The sequence below is a fragment of the Phocoena sinus genome, chromosome 17, assembly GCF_008692025.1.
Source record: "Phocoena sinus isolate mPhoSin1 chromosome 17, mPhoSin1.pri, whole genome shotgun sequence".
Lineage (NCBI taxonomy): Eukaryota > Metazoa > Chordata > Mammalia > Artiodactyla > Phocoenidae > Phocoena > Phocoena sinus.
Window position 1 is genome coordinate 2,846,824 of NC_045779.1, and position 12,525 is coordinate 2,859,348.

The 12,525-nt window shown below is 45.9% G+C and overlaps 1 protein-coding gene and 1 long non-coding RNA gene across 6 annotated transcripts in view; one reads left to right on the plus strand and one right to left on the minus strand.

The window, feature by feature from the left end:
• The window catches only part of RB1CC1 (RB1 inducible coiled-coil 1), a 60,314-nt gene extending 53,263 nt beyond the window's left edge, over positions 1 to 7,051 (minus strand). For 3 of the 4 annotated variants that reach the window (XM_032609434.1, XM_032609433.1, XM_032609436.1), the window contains exon 1: positions 6,736 to 7,051. The gene's annotated coding sequence lies outside the window, so the exon portion shown is untranslated. The remainder of the gene's footprint in view (positions 1 to 6,735) is intronic. The other variant, XM_032609435.1, reaches the window with a different exon arrangement.
• An 84-nt stretch (positions 7,052 to 7,135) lies between these two features.
• LOC116742748 lies at positions 7,136 to 11,572 on the plus strand. 2 transcript variants are annotated; one of them, XR_004346559.1, is made up of 3 exons: positions 7,136 to 8,315; positions 11,053 to 11,248; positions 11,518 to 11,572. It is a non-coding gene; the product is annotated as an uncharacterized LOC116742748 (long non-coding RNA). The 2 variants fall into 2 exon arrangements; XR_004346558.1 differs by having other exon boundaries at positions 7,136 to 8,287.
• Positions 11,573 to 12,525: the final 953 nt, after the last annotated feature.

A 12,525-nucleotide genomic window follows, 5' to 3' on the forward strand; every position in this document is an offset into this window, starting at 1 on the left:
GGTATACCTTTTAAGGAGATTTAATCTGGCGATATGCACCAAAATTTAAAATGTGCAAACCAGAAATTCCACTTCTTGAAAGGTATCGGAAGCAGATAACCAGGCAAGTGTACAAAGGTATATATTCAATGATTTCCATTACACCGTTATTAACAATGAAACATCAGAACAATGACTATCATAGGTGCCGGTCAAATAAACTACAGTTCAACTATATAATGTGACATTACTCAGACATTTTAAAATGTTCATTAGATCTAGACCCATCGATTAGTGATGTATTTATCATTTAGTTACAGAAGGCAAGTTACAGAATATATCATGTGATTCTGTTTGTGGATTTTATTTTTATTTTATTAACTAATACTGAGGGATATATACGCAGACACAAGCATTAAAAAAGTTTGGAACAACTTAACATCAACGTTTTTAACAAAGGCTATCTCTGGATGCAGGACTTTCACGCTCTCTGGTGTCTTTAAAATCACATTTATAATCTGAGGTTAAAAATACTTGCTTCCATTTCGAAAAAGAAAAAAAGACAACACTCTACACGTTCCAAAGAAATAAAGGACCTGAAGATACTGCCCTATAAGAGCTGGTCCAGCTAAGAGACAAGACAACCCTCCCCACCTGCTGGTCCCAGGCTGGCCCCCAATCGGGGCCCCAGGAGGACCCACCCCGCTTACTTTGCACACTTCCCTAGATGGCCATTCAAGTTTCATTCACTGTCTTGATGTGCACATAAGAGGGAGAAAAGAACTGTGAAAAGAACTGTGAAAAGAACGTGAGATCACGAGTCAGAAGACCTACATGCAAGTCCCGCCCCCACTACCGACTGTGTGATGCAGATGGACCTCAACTAACCTGAATTGTTCTGATACAAAAAGGAAGGAGACTCCCCAACTCACAGGCTGTGAGAATGCAGAGAAGAATATACACAGGAGGGTTATGCAAACCGAGTGCAAGACAGTTAACTCTCCCAGACCTCTGTCCTCAGCTCAGGACCAGCGCCTGGCCGCTGCTGTCTCCAGTCAGAAACCACACTGTTCCTCAAACTCAACACGTCTACATTTCAACTCAGTGCTTTTCCTTTAAAGCTATTCCCTAAGTTCTTTTGCGAACAAAACGATGGTTCTCCTGCTACCAAGACTTCAGTTATTTCTGCCTAAATCCTATCCCTCTTCCCCTTTATAATCGAACCCCTCATTCTCCAACGACATAACCCTTCTTTCAGAGCCTGGAAGCTCTCCTCATCCGGCTCCAGCCCTTCCTGAACACGCCCTCCACTTACAACACTGCGGGCAACGCCACCTCGCCCCTCCACCCCGGAGCCTCACTGTTGCCAGAGCAGCTGGCACACCAGCGGCCCACCGTGCCCCGCCGTCTGTGACCTGGGTGCAGGACCCGGTTGTGTACACAGACAGTCTCCCTGAACTTCATCTTCTGCCTGCCCCGTCAAACGTGTGAAGCCACAGCTCTGGCCTAAAGCTAGATTCGCAGGAAAACAGCAAGAGCCACCTGCATGTATCTGAGTGCCAGCTCTCCCACGCTCAGTGCACCTCTTCACATCAGTTTATGAACTGAAATCATACCTTCTGCAGAGTGTATGAGAGGGATAGCAATAATGCATTTCAGATTATGGTGTAAGGAATATAATAAAAGCTTCTAAAATGGTGCCAATTGTAATTTTAAGTAATCTTCAACATTCTAGGACTTCATAATCAACCCCAGTCTGTCTTTCTTAAAAGTATCTCCAGCTACTCTCCTACACGAAACCCACACTCTCACTTTATCTATACATAGTCTTACCAGATAAAATACTCGCCCCCATTTCGTCTCATCTGAACTTTACTCATCCAACTGTGATCAAAAGCCCTTCTGGGTACTTCCCTGGTGGTCCCGTGGTAAAAAAAAAAAATCCACCTTGCAATGCAGAGGACGCAGGTTTGATCCTTGGTAACAAAGATCCCACATGCCGCAGGGCAACTAAGCCCACTGTGTCACAACTACTGAGCCCGCGTGCCACAACCAGCGAGAGAAAATCTGCAGGCCGCAACTAGAGAGAAGTCCGTGCACTGCAACTAAGACCTGAGGCAGCCAATAATAAATAAAATAAATAATTTTTTTAAAAAAGCCCTTCTGGGAAGTCTTCCCTAGTCACAGGTGGCCCACAGTCTTCCCTTCCCTGCCTTGAACTAACAGAGCTCTTCACTATCAAGTGGTGTGAATTATCTTATTGGTGGGGGGGATAATCTCACATCATGAAAGGACATCTGTTTCTTCTGGATCCTCCTGGGATAAAGTCAGCTATAAATGAGGGGGAAAGGAGAGACATATTTTTAAAAATACTGATTCTGCTGCATTTATTCCCAGACATACAGGTGTTACAATTGTACTTTCATGCCCATAAAAACAAGAAAGCATCTCTCATACTCACAAAAAACAGTGTCTATCATTTATCATTGGAGATTAATTTGTAATTTCCTGTTTGAGAGATTACCACCACCATGATCAGGTCAGTCACTCCAGCTTACTGTCAACCGGTCTAATCCATTCAAAACTCAGAATCAGCTTCCCTACTTGGGGAGACCAAGGGGAAAGCCCCAGACAACAACTCTGCCCCCCCAAACTGAACAAAGCCAGTCATTATTCACCCTACTTTTATTGAACACCCGACATAAGCCAGACACTATGCCAGGTGCTGGGAGTACAAAGACCCTCAAGTTGCTTTCAAGTCTAGCAGAACACAGGAAATGTGGATGACGCTGGACAAGGTGGACCAAAAGCTTCATAAAGAACAAGGATTAGGAAAACTGATTTGCAATTCTGCAAATTGTAATTCAGCAGGTGGACCTCAGTGAGGGCCACGGGTGCTACACCAATGAAACTAGTAACGTTCACCACAAATGGAGTTGTCCGGGTTACCCAGGGACTGCAAACCGGGCTTCAACCTCTCCAGATCAGATTTATTCCCATCTGATCCTCCTCTTTCTCTGCCAAGAAGAAAAGGAGAAAAAGAAGGAAAGAAGAGTAGGTCAGCCATCTTCCTTACACTCCCCGAAAGAGAACCTTTCCATAAAGGCCCAGGGCGTCCTAAATGAATGCCTTGCCTGCAACTAGACGGGCCACCTGACTGAAGGGCAGCACGACAGACAAGAATGGAGGCAAGAGGAATACTCTCAGCAGTGTGGAGTGGGTGCGTCGGGTTTTTCCTACGTGTGCAGGAAGTACATGTCTATGTGTGGACAGTCTGGTTTCTCAAAAATGAGATAACATCGTGCATACGTGCAACTTGTTTGAGTTGAATAATATAAATCACAGGAATCCTTCCGTATCAGTACATATAAATGTATTACAACCGTGATGTCCTGACACTCATAAAAACTGCATAGAACACATGACTTAAAGATAATTTGGAATTGGAAATATTACTAAATACACAGTCTAAAAAATTAGTCCCAAGAGAGTATCATTCGATTTCATCCTTAATACATTTAAAAAATTTTCATGTGTCATTTGATAGATTCTCAGAATAACCATTAAAATGAATTTAAGTCAGTCTGCTACAAAATAGCTCTGCGGCCTCCAAATATCAACCATGGAAGCCACAACCATTTTTTCAGTATTAATGTCATCGTGATGATGCTAAATCCAGGGCTGTGCGTGGTACAATTTTGAAATATCAATATCGACTTATGACACCTTCTTTAAATATGAATTGTTTTTTTAACTCTAAAGTCTCACACAATAGTATCTACAGCAAAATTTTCCACTTCTATGCTTCAATTTATAATAGATCCTAAGAGTAAAAAAATGGAACCAAAACTATCTTTTACAGCGAATGTTGAATCAGTTTCATTCTATTAAACCAGGACTGTATGTAAATATACAGCAATATCAGAAAAGGATGTGCACATCTGGAATTTGCAGTGTAACGGCTAAAACAGCCATGGAAACATGAACAGGTACTGTACTGATGCGACTAACATTTCGATTTCTGCTGGTTACTAACCAGTTACGTGAGGCACGTGAAGGAAATCATGATGCAAGTAGTCCTGAACCAGCAACCAAAGGAGGGGGAGTCACCATTATTTCGTCTCTTGGCGTAATTACAAGCCAATAAAATATGAGATTTCGACAGAGAGCAAAATTGGGGGAGGGGGGCAGTTGCGGGGACACACTGCGTAACCCTCTGGGTCCCCACTGGACGGCTGTGAAAGCAGACGCTAACCGACGGAGGAAGGGACCCTTGCAGCGCTCCAGCCCCGTACCTGCAGAGAGATTTAACCGAACAGCAACTTCACCGAGCCATGGAAGAAAGGCCCCCCCCTCCCAGGGCCCTGCACAAGGGGTCCAGGTTACAGACAAATTAGCTTTACTAGGTCCCCAATATGGAAGAATCAGAGTCATGTAATAATGAGAATATGCATCCTTTTCATCACTACATAGAGACGGCAAGTACTCCACAGTCGGCTGCCCCAGCACAGTGTCTGCTTCAGCATCTCGGAGCAGTCTGCGTTTGCAATTTATCTTCCTGAAAACTTCCGGTGTTTCACCATTTCCTACAACCTTGTATACAAAGCTTACATATAAAGTTCCTTTTGTTCACTGCTCGTGTTGCTGGAGCTAAAACTGGGTCCTGCTGGGGTTTAACATTTCACGAGCAAAGGAATGACTCTCAGCCCAAGCTGCTTCCCAGCTCTGCCAGGTTTACTGAACAAACCTCTGTGCCTTTGCACGTGGGGCTTAGAGTACGCTACCTTCCTTACTCAGAGCCCCGAAACCTGAGTATCTGTGGAGCCTCTGCTACCACCACACGCTCCTACTGGGCTCCCCTCGCTCGCCCCGCCCACCTCAGCAACCTTCTCCCCTTCCCTTGTATATGCCAAGGTCCTCAGAGCCTTTGCATTTACAATTCCTTCTTTCCCCAGACAGTCACACAGTCAGCTTCCTCACTTCTCTTGGGTCTTTCCTTCAGATTTCCAATTAATGCTTAAATAGTAATTAACTGTATACAGGACTTCAATTTTCTTTCGTTATAAAAGGCAAAAGCAATATCGAACACATTCCTGTATTCCTTGCAGTAACTGGTTCAACGGTCTGCCTTGGTAAGGAAATACTAACCATCTAAATGAGTGTGCGTGGAAAGGGACTGCTAGATTTTTACCTGAGTTGCCTGAACCAGTATTTTCTGAACACAGAAAGCTTAACTGGGGTTACAGAACAGCATTACCTGAATGAGAAAATTTCACTACCCACTACTTTTTTTGAAGAGTTATATACAGCTGAAAAGTAAAGCATAGGGCAGGTGTTCAAACATTTGCTTGAATGCATGACAATTAAAGATAGTCTCAAAATCAGAGGCTAAATAAAAGCTCCTCAAGCTTACAAAATAAAAATTTTAAGTTCAAAAGTGTGGCTTTTCAAAAGCAAAGGTCTTGGGCCCTCTGCCCCTTCTGACTTAATGAATTTCATCTGCTAGGAGTCAAATCTGCCATGTGTTCTGACCTTGTGCTTGTTGGCAAGGGCCAGAAAAACACTGTCCTCAGAGACGAGTTTCGCCTCCTCGCCTTCCCTGTCATCCAACATTACCATATAAGAATCAGGCCCCAAACTAATCCTGTGACTAACATAAAAGGTTCCAAACAGACGAAATAAAATTACTTTTTAAAACCGTGGTCTGAGTCCATGTCCGAGGTCCATCAACAGGCATTTGCCAACACAAACGTTTATCAACAGGAAGCATCTCTTTTCTAAAACTCTAGGTTTTAAACACAATATTAAACACAAAAATGTTGCTGAGAAAATGTGTTCACCCAGACCATATTCTATTGTTGCAACATTAAAAACAGAAAGGAAAAAGAGATCTTCACCTCGCCAGCAAGGGTCTCCTTACGGATCGAGTCAGCCACCTTCCTCAGTGGTCCCTGGCTACCCCTCATAGTAACGTCAGGATCGGAAGCGCGCTGCTTATATCAAATACGGACATACAACGGCGAGATTCTTCATCAAACAGGCTGTCTGTCTGCTTAAGCTTAGTACCCTGCTTCTAAGCGGCTCACCTTCCCACCCTCGGGAGAAACCACACAAGCACCACCCACACACGAAAACCTAGAAACTATACAAAACGGCGGTTAGGCCCTGCTCCTGCGGCCCAAATCATTGCTCCCTGCCTGGCGGACGCTCTTCTCCGGCTTCGGGTCTCGCAGCAACGCGCCTCTTTATCAATAGCGGGCACCTGCGCCTACCCAGGGCCCCGCGGGGCGACTACACTTCAGACGGAGGGAACGCGGGCACGAAACCATCTACAACGAACGCAGCGCACGCGGCAGGCGGTGGGAGGCACGGCGGCGGTGACCCCCCACGAGGGCCGTCCGGCTCCGGCCGCGGAAGCTGTGAAACCCGCACCCGCCCGCGGGGCGGCGGAGGCTGAGTCATTCCCGGGAGTAACTTTATCCGCATCGTGCCCTCGGGGAAGCCTCGCGCTCCGCGGCGGGACGGAGCCGCGTCTGAGACCCTCGCCCCGTCCGGCCTCCGAGCCTGACACCTCGGGGACCAGCCCGGCGGCGGCGGCGGCGAGGGTGCGTCCCTGGGCCCCGGCGCTCCCGACGCCGGCGGGAGGCACCGGGAAGCCGGGGCTGCACAGGCCCCCGCGGAGCCGCCCGCCCCCGCCTCCCCCGCCCGGGGACCCGCTCCCTGGGCCGCGCCCGAGGGGCAGGACGCCGCACTCACCGGGAAGCGCATCCTCCTCCGCCGGCGGCAGCAGCAGGGCCCGCGGCTCCCGGCACCATCTTCCGCCGCCGCCTTGTCTTCGGCGGCTGCTACCAACCATCCATCGGCGCCGCCAACCGATACAACCGCCGCGGCCGGGGCCGCCGCCTCTGGGCGGCGGGGACGGGCAGGCCCCTCGGCTCTGGGTCGGGGGCCGGGGGAGGGCGGGCCGCGGCCGGTCAGAGCCGAGGGGCCGGGCGACGGGGAGCCGAGGCAGCGCCGGGCTCAGCAGGGCCGCGGACACGGCCGCCGCGGGTTTGTTATTGTCGACTCCGGCCCTTCCTGCGCGGGGCACGCCGGGAAGCGGGCGGGGGAGGGGCGGCGCGGCGGGCGCAGGGCAGCTCTGCGCAGGTCCGGAAGTCGGCGGGCCGCCGGGAAGGGTTGGACCGGGCTCCGCCTGGTGCCGGTGCTGGTATTGGTGCTTCCCGGCTCGGGGCCCTGGCGTCCTCGCGTGACCCGGGAGACTCCGCTGGGCGGCTCGGGGCGGTGCTGGCCGCTGTCCGGGCGCGACTGCCCCAAGGTGAGCCTGACCTTCTCGCTCCAGCGAGTGGGCCTGCGCTCTCCGACCCAACGAATCCTGGGTTACCCGGACGGAAGAGCTCGGCCCCCTCGGCCTGTCGCGGCCCCTGGGCTCCCGCCACCGGCCCAGGGCACGTGAGGGGACGGGGCGCCGGGGAGGGGGGCCTGCAGGCCGCCGGCCAGGGGCCTGGCAAGCCTGAAGGCGCTGGCGGCACAGGCTCAGATGAGGGAAGGGAAAGAAGGCAGTTAAGGCTGGGTCGGTGGGGAGGAGGTCGAAAGCGCCGCGACCACCGCATTTTTCAGCTCGAGCCTGAGCTCTCTAGTAGGTTAGCACGAGCCCCCTAAGGAAAGCAGTGTCGGGGGTCCTGATGCTGTGAGGACGGTGAGTCACGGGCAATGGAGCCGCAGCGCGCAAGTATTCAAGTCTGAGGAGCGGGAGTTGCAGGTAGAGTAAATACGTAAGACTTCTAGGCTTCCTGTTGGGTCCAGGAATCTCTGGTATGAGTAACAGCTTGGAGGTGCTACCGCTGAGTCACTAGAGGGCTTTTGAGTTGCGATTGCGTAAAGAGGCGTGTCAGCACCCTTTTCGAGGGCGCCCAAGCAGAACTCACGCTACGGGCAAGCGAAATCTGCGCTCCGTCGTTTGTAATGGTAGGAACTGAAAGAAAACGTCGGACAGCTGGTAAGCATTACGGATTTTCAGTTTCCATCGCGCTGACCCGGTATCTGAAAGTTATGGCTGAGACGGGCTAAGACGTGTTACCACTTGATTCTTAAGTTTACACTCCTGCCGATCCTGGAGAGGTCTTGTTTTTGGCGAGTGATTTTTACTTTTTTTTTTTTTTTTTTTTTTTTTTTTTTAAGGATGGAGTTTCATTACACCACCGCAACAAGGTACTACTGCAGGAAACCGAAAATTAAGAGGCTAAACCGTTGTTATGCCTTGGGGGAAGGTGTGAACTGGCAAGATGAAGAAAGGAGCTGATTTTATCAGGTACAGCATCGTAACCAGCATAAAGAAAGTAAGTGGTCAGAAGGGATTCAGCCAGAAAATTGGCAAGCGGAGCACAGGATTAGGCCTCTAAAGAATATATTGGTGTTTGACTTTCCTCTTAGTTATCAGTGACGTCCGGCAGTACAACTTAAATACACCGTAGAGTGTCAAATCATGACTGGAATATGCCAATGATAATCTATTAAATAAAATGTTTTAAATGTTACTTGCCCGACTTCTTTATTTGGGGGAAAAAACAAAACAAAACCTAATTCAATCCTCATCTTCCTCTTCTCCAGAGTGTAAATAGTAAGAGTTGATATGCCTCATGTCCTTTCCTAGCGATAAGTGAAAATGTATCAACATTCGTTTTTTGACATATATCTAGCTATCTGGAGAAAACACTGTTACAGTTTCCTGATGCTGCGTGTGTCCATAATAGTTCTCAGTAAGTCACATTTTCCTTCAAACCAAGGATATTGAAAACCCTCTGCACTCTCCCTTAATAAATGAAAACAAGAACAAACGATCCTCATGCAGCATTCCTTCTCACCCAAGCTTCTTGATAGGAAGTCCTCGATCCACAGTCTCATTTCTGCCAACTGTACTTTTCTTGCTGAAATTGCAGGTTAATAAGGACCCCCAAATTATTGTATTAAATGGGCGACGCTGAGACTTAATTTGAACCTTCTAAACCATTTGCCCTGTTACATTTTTAAATCTTTTTTTCTCCCCCTTCCCTTTGTAGTGTCTCCCACTTGGCTCTTAAATCTGTTCTTTTACTTGGACCTCTTCCAAATTCTCAAGTAATTATAATACGGATGCAAATGATGAAAATATAAGGTGCTGTGGGCGCAGAGATAAGAGACTTGCTCTTGTTCTCATCACACTACTTCGTTAATTTGATAAACATTTTAGGTCCTTTGATAGATTTCCCATGAGGGCAAAAGACAGTGGTTCTCTTTCTGAGTCTGTAAGAGGAGTAGGAAAAGTCTATTAAACACCCTAAATACTTCACATCAGATCCAGTCTTTAACACCGCTTTTTCCTCTAAGTCTCAACTTCACTGTCACTTTCTCAGGGAGTCTTCCCTGACATGCCCATAGTTCCCCTAGATCCTTGTACCTTTCAGCATCTATCTGACCTGCTGAAATGTAAGTCCTTTAATGGAGCTGTTTCCCCAAATGCATGCTGTACAGTGCTGAGCACTCACACATTTGTTGACAGTGCCCTACAGTTTTTCTTAGTTGATAGCTCACCACCCAACTCATCTTTCGTTATTTACTCAATCTAAGACCAACCTCATCCTATCTAACCACCTACAACCTTAACTGATTTTGTTTGGTGTTTTACATACAATTTAAGCTTCTTAGCATAAGAATCTGTTAGGTCCCAACCCACCTCTGGGGTATCTCCTGGCACTTGTCACGTTTACAAATGCCTGGTATGAGTTTCATCATCCAGGGATGTTCTTCCACTCTTGTTCATCTTTCAAAGGCATCCTTTAAAACAGAGCTTGGACCTCAGCCAGCTGCCAGCTTCTAGACAACATAGCGATCACTCCCCCTTCTACCACCTCTGCTTCGTATCACACAACTGTAAATTGTTGGCTCCCCATCTAAATCTGAAACCTTTTAAGACAAGGAACTATGAATTACTCATTTTTAAGTTCCTAGAACTTTATAGAGAGCTGGGCACTTAGCAATTAATAAAATATTGAATGTAATAAATTATGCAAATGTTCAAGTTGAAGGTTGAGTAGGTAAGGTACTGTGGAAAATTTCTGCCCTCAAGTATCTCAAAAACTCAGGGCATCATTCAAAAATCATTGTAGTGGCAAGTTTATGACATTAATCTTTTAACCAAAAATACATCAGGATATTGGGAAGATCACGGTACACAGCTTAATTTTGTTCACTCTGCCTGATCAGGGATTTCATTCTCCATTTGTGTCAGATTTTTCTCAGACAATTTCGTGTCATTAGGCTGATTTTTTAGATTATGTTCAAACAGCAGTAACCACGACGGACATGACTTAAAGTATGAATCATAATTTTCCATTTTCAAAAGTTAGCCCCTTTAAAAAGTCTCGGACTTTGTTTTGAAGACCATAGCTATTTGGTGTGTAAGATATGGTCACGTACAATACTTGGAGGCTTCTGGCATTATTAAGTTAATCTGTCCAGTGCTATTTACAGACCTTAAAGCTGCCCTAGTCAGCTGCTCTGCTGGTACTCACATGTTATTAATGATGATGATAGTTAATTTACAAGTGAGGATCTTCAAAGCTAGTGAGGAGCTTTGTGAGCTGTTTCTAATGCGACACCCACAAGAAAATACAGCATCCTTCATTTTCCAACAGATTTAAACCAATAGATTGAGACAAAACAGTCATTTTTTCACATCGAGCTCCTGTCTTTCATTATTTTGACAAAGAACTTAAAATGTCAAAAAGTAGAACTGGGTTGTCTTAGATCTATTAAAAAAAAAAAAAAGCAGAAACTACTGCTTCCTCAAATCATCCATTTGTTTTAGTGAACCCTACCTGCTGCCCATACATGTAAAACTCTTCCCAGTAGGCATCCTTTTTAATATGGTTTATTAAAGAGAGCACTAAACTGGATGTCTGGAAACCTGGTGTCCATTCCTGCCTCAGCCATCTGTGCTATGTTTGTTTCCCTAGTATTGAACTCTGCTCGCCATCAAACTGCACTGCTCTTAAAGCCCTAATCCCCACTCCTTTGCAATTTCTCTCTCTTGGTCAGTAATCTCACCTCCTACATCACGAAGAAGTGGAAGCTGTGAGAAAGAACTCCGCTCTCCTGCCAAGTAATCTGCAAACCTATCGATGCCTACTGTTGGTACCCCCTACAGTCACTCTTCTGTCCCTTCTACTGAAGGGAGTGGTGAGCTCTGGACTCCATCCCACCATCTCATTCAGTCATTCCATGGGACCCCTTGGTAAGTGCCAAATTTCGTGTACATGGCAAATGTTTTACAGAATTGAAGTAACATCTTTTGAAATTGGAATTCGTCCTTAATTGCCTGTTGTCCCACTTAAAACGAAAATCAAGTAAGAAAGCATTACATCAGCAGTATGATTTAGTAGTTACGTAAGATATCTTTTGATCTCTCAGTTTTATTAAAATTCACTTATTACTTGCTAGACAGTTATTTACACGAAATGTCATGTTGATCTCTTAACAAAAGATTAATGTTAAAACTCTTAGGCTGGGCTTCCCTGGTGGCACAGTGGTTGAGAGTCCGCCTGCCGATGTAGGGGACATGGGTTCGTGCCCCGGTCCGGGAAGATCCCACATGCCACAGAGCGGCTGGGCCCGTGAGCCATGGCCGCTGGGCCTGCGCGTCTGGAGCCTGTGCTCTGCAACGGGAGAGGCCACAACAGTGACAGGCCCGCATAATGCAAAAAAAGAAAAAAACTCTTAGGCAGATATAAAAACTATAGAAAAATTGTTTTCCTTTTTGTTTCTGTAATATTTATTTTCTAACTTTAGTTTTGACTGCTTTGATTATATGAACTTTCAATAAAAACTTTCAGTCTTAAAAAAATTTTTCAATGTTTCTTTCTTTTTTGGCCATTATTATTATTTCATGATTGTTACTTAAATTAATTTCATTATATGGAAAAATGGAGTATTAGAAATTTATCCACTCTTTAATACACTAGATATATACCAGTGACAGGGTCCAAGACTTTTTTAACATGGTCTAAAGGGAATTCTAATGCAGATGATGGCCTTGAGAAACAAAGGACTAAATCTCTACAGCCCCTTGCAGTACTACAAAATATTCCGTCTCCTTTTAATCCATAGTGCTACCCTCTCTCTCAAAATGAATTCATCAGATAAATACTAATTCATTCACAACTTTCTATATCTCTGTACTGTTGAAGGGATTCATTTGAAATCACTTGTCATTTTCAAATGTGCCCTAATTGTTTTTTGAATTTTACTTTATTTATTTTTTATACAGTAGGTTCTTATTAGTTATCCATTTTATACATATTGGTGTACATATGTCAATCCCAATCTCCCTATTCATCACACCACTACCACCACCGCACCACTTTCCCCCCTTGGTGTCCATACGTTTGTTCTCTACATCTGTGTCTATTTCTACCCTGCAAACCGGTTCATCTGTACCATTTTTCTAGGTTCCACATATATGAATTAATATACGATATTTGTTTTGCTCTTTCTGACTTACTTTACTCTGTA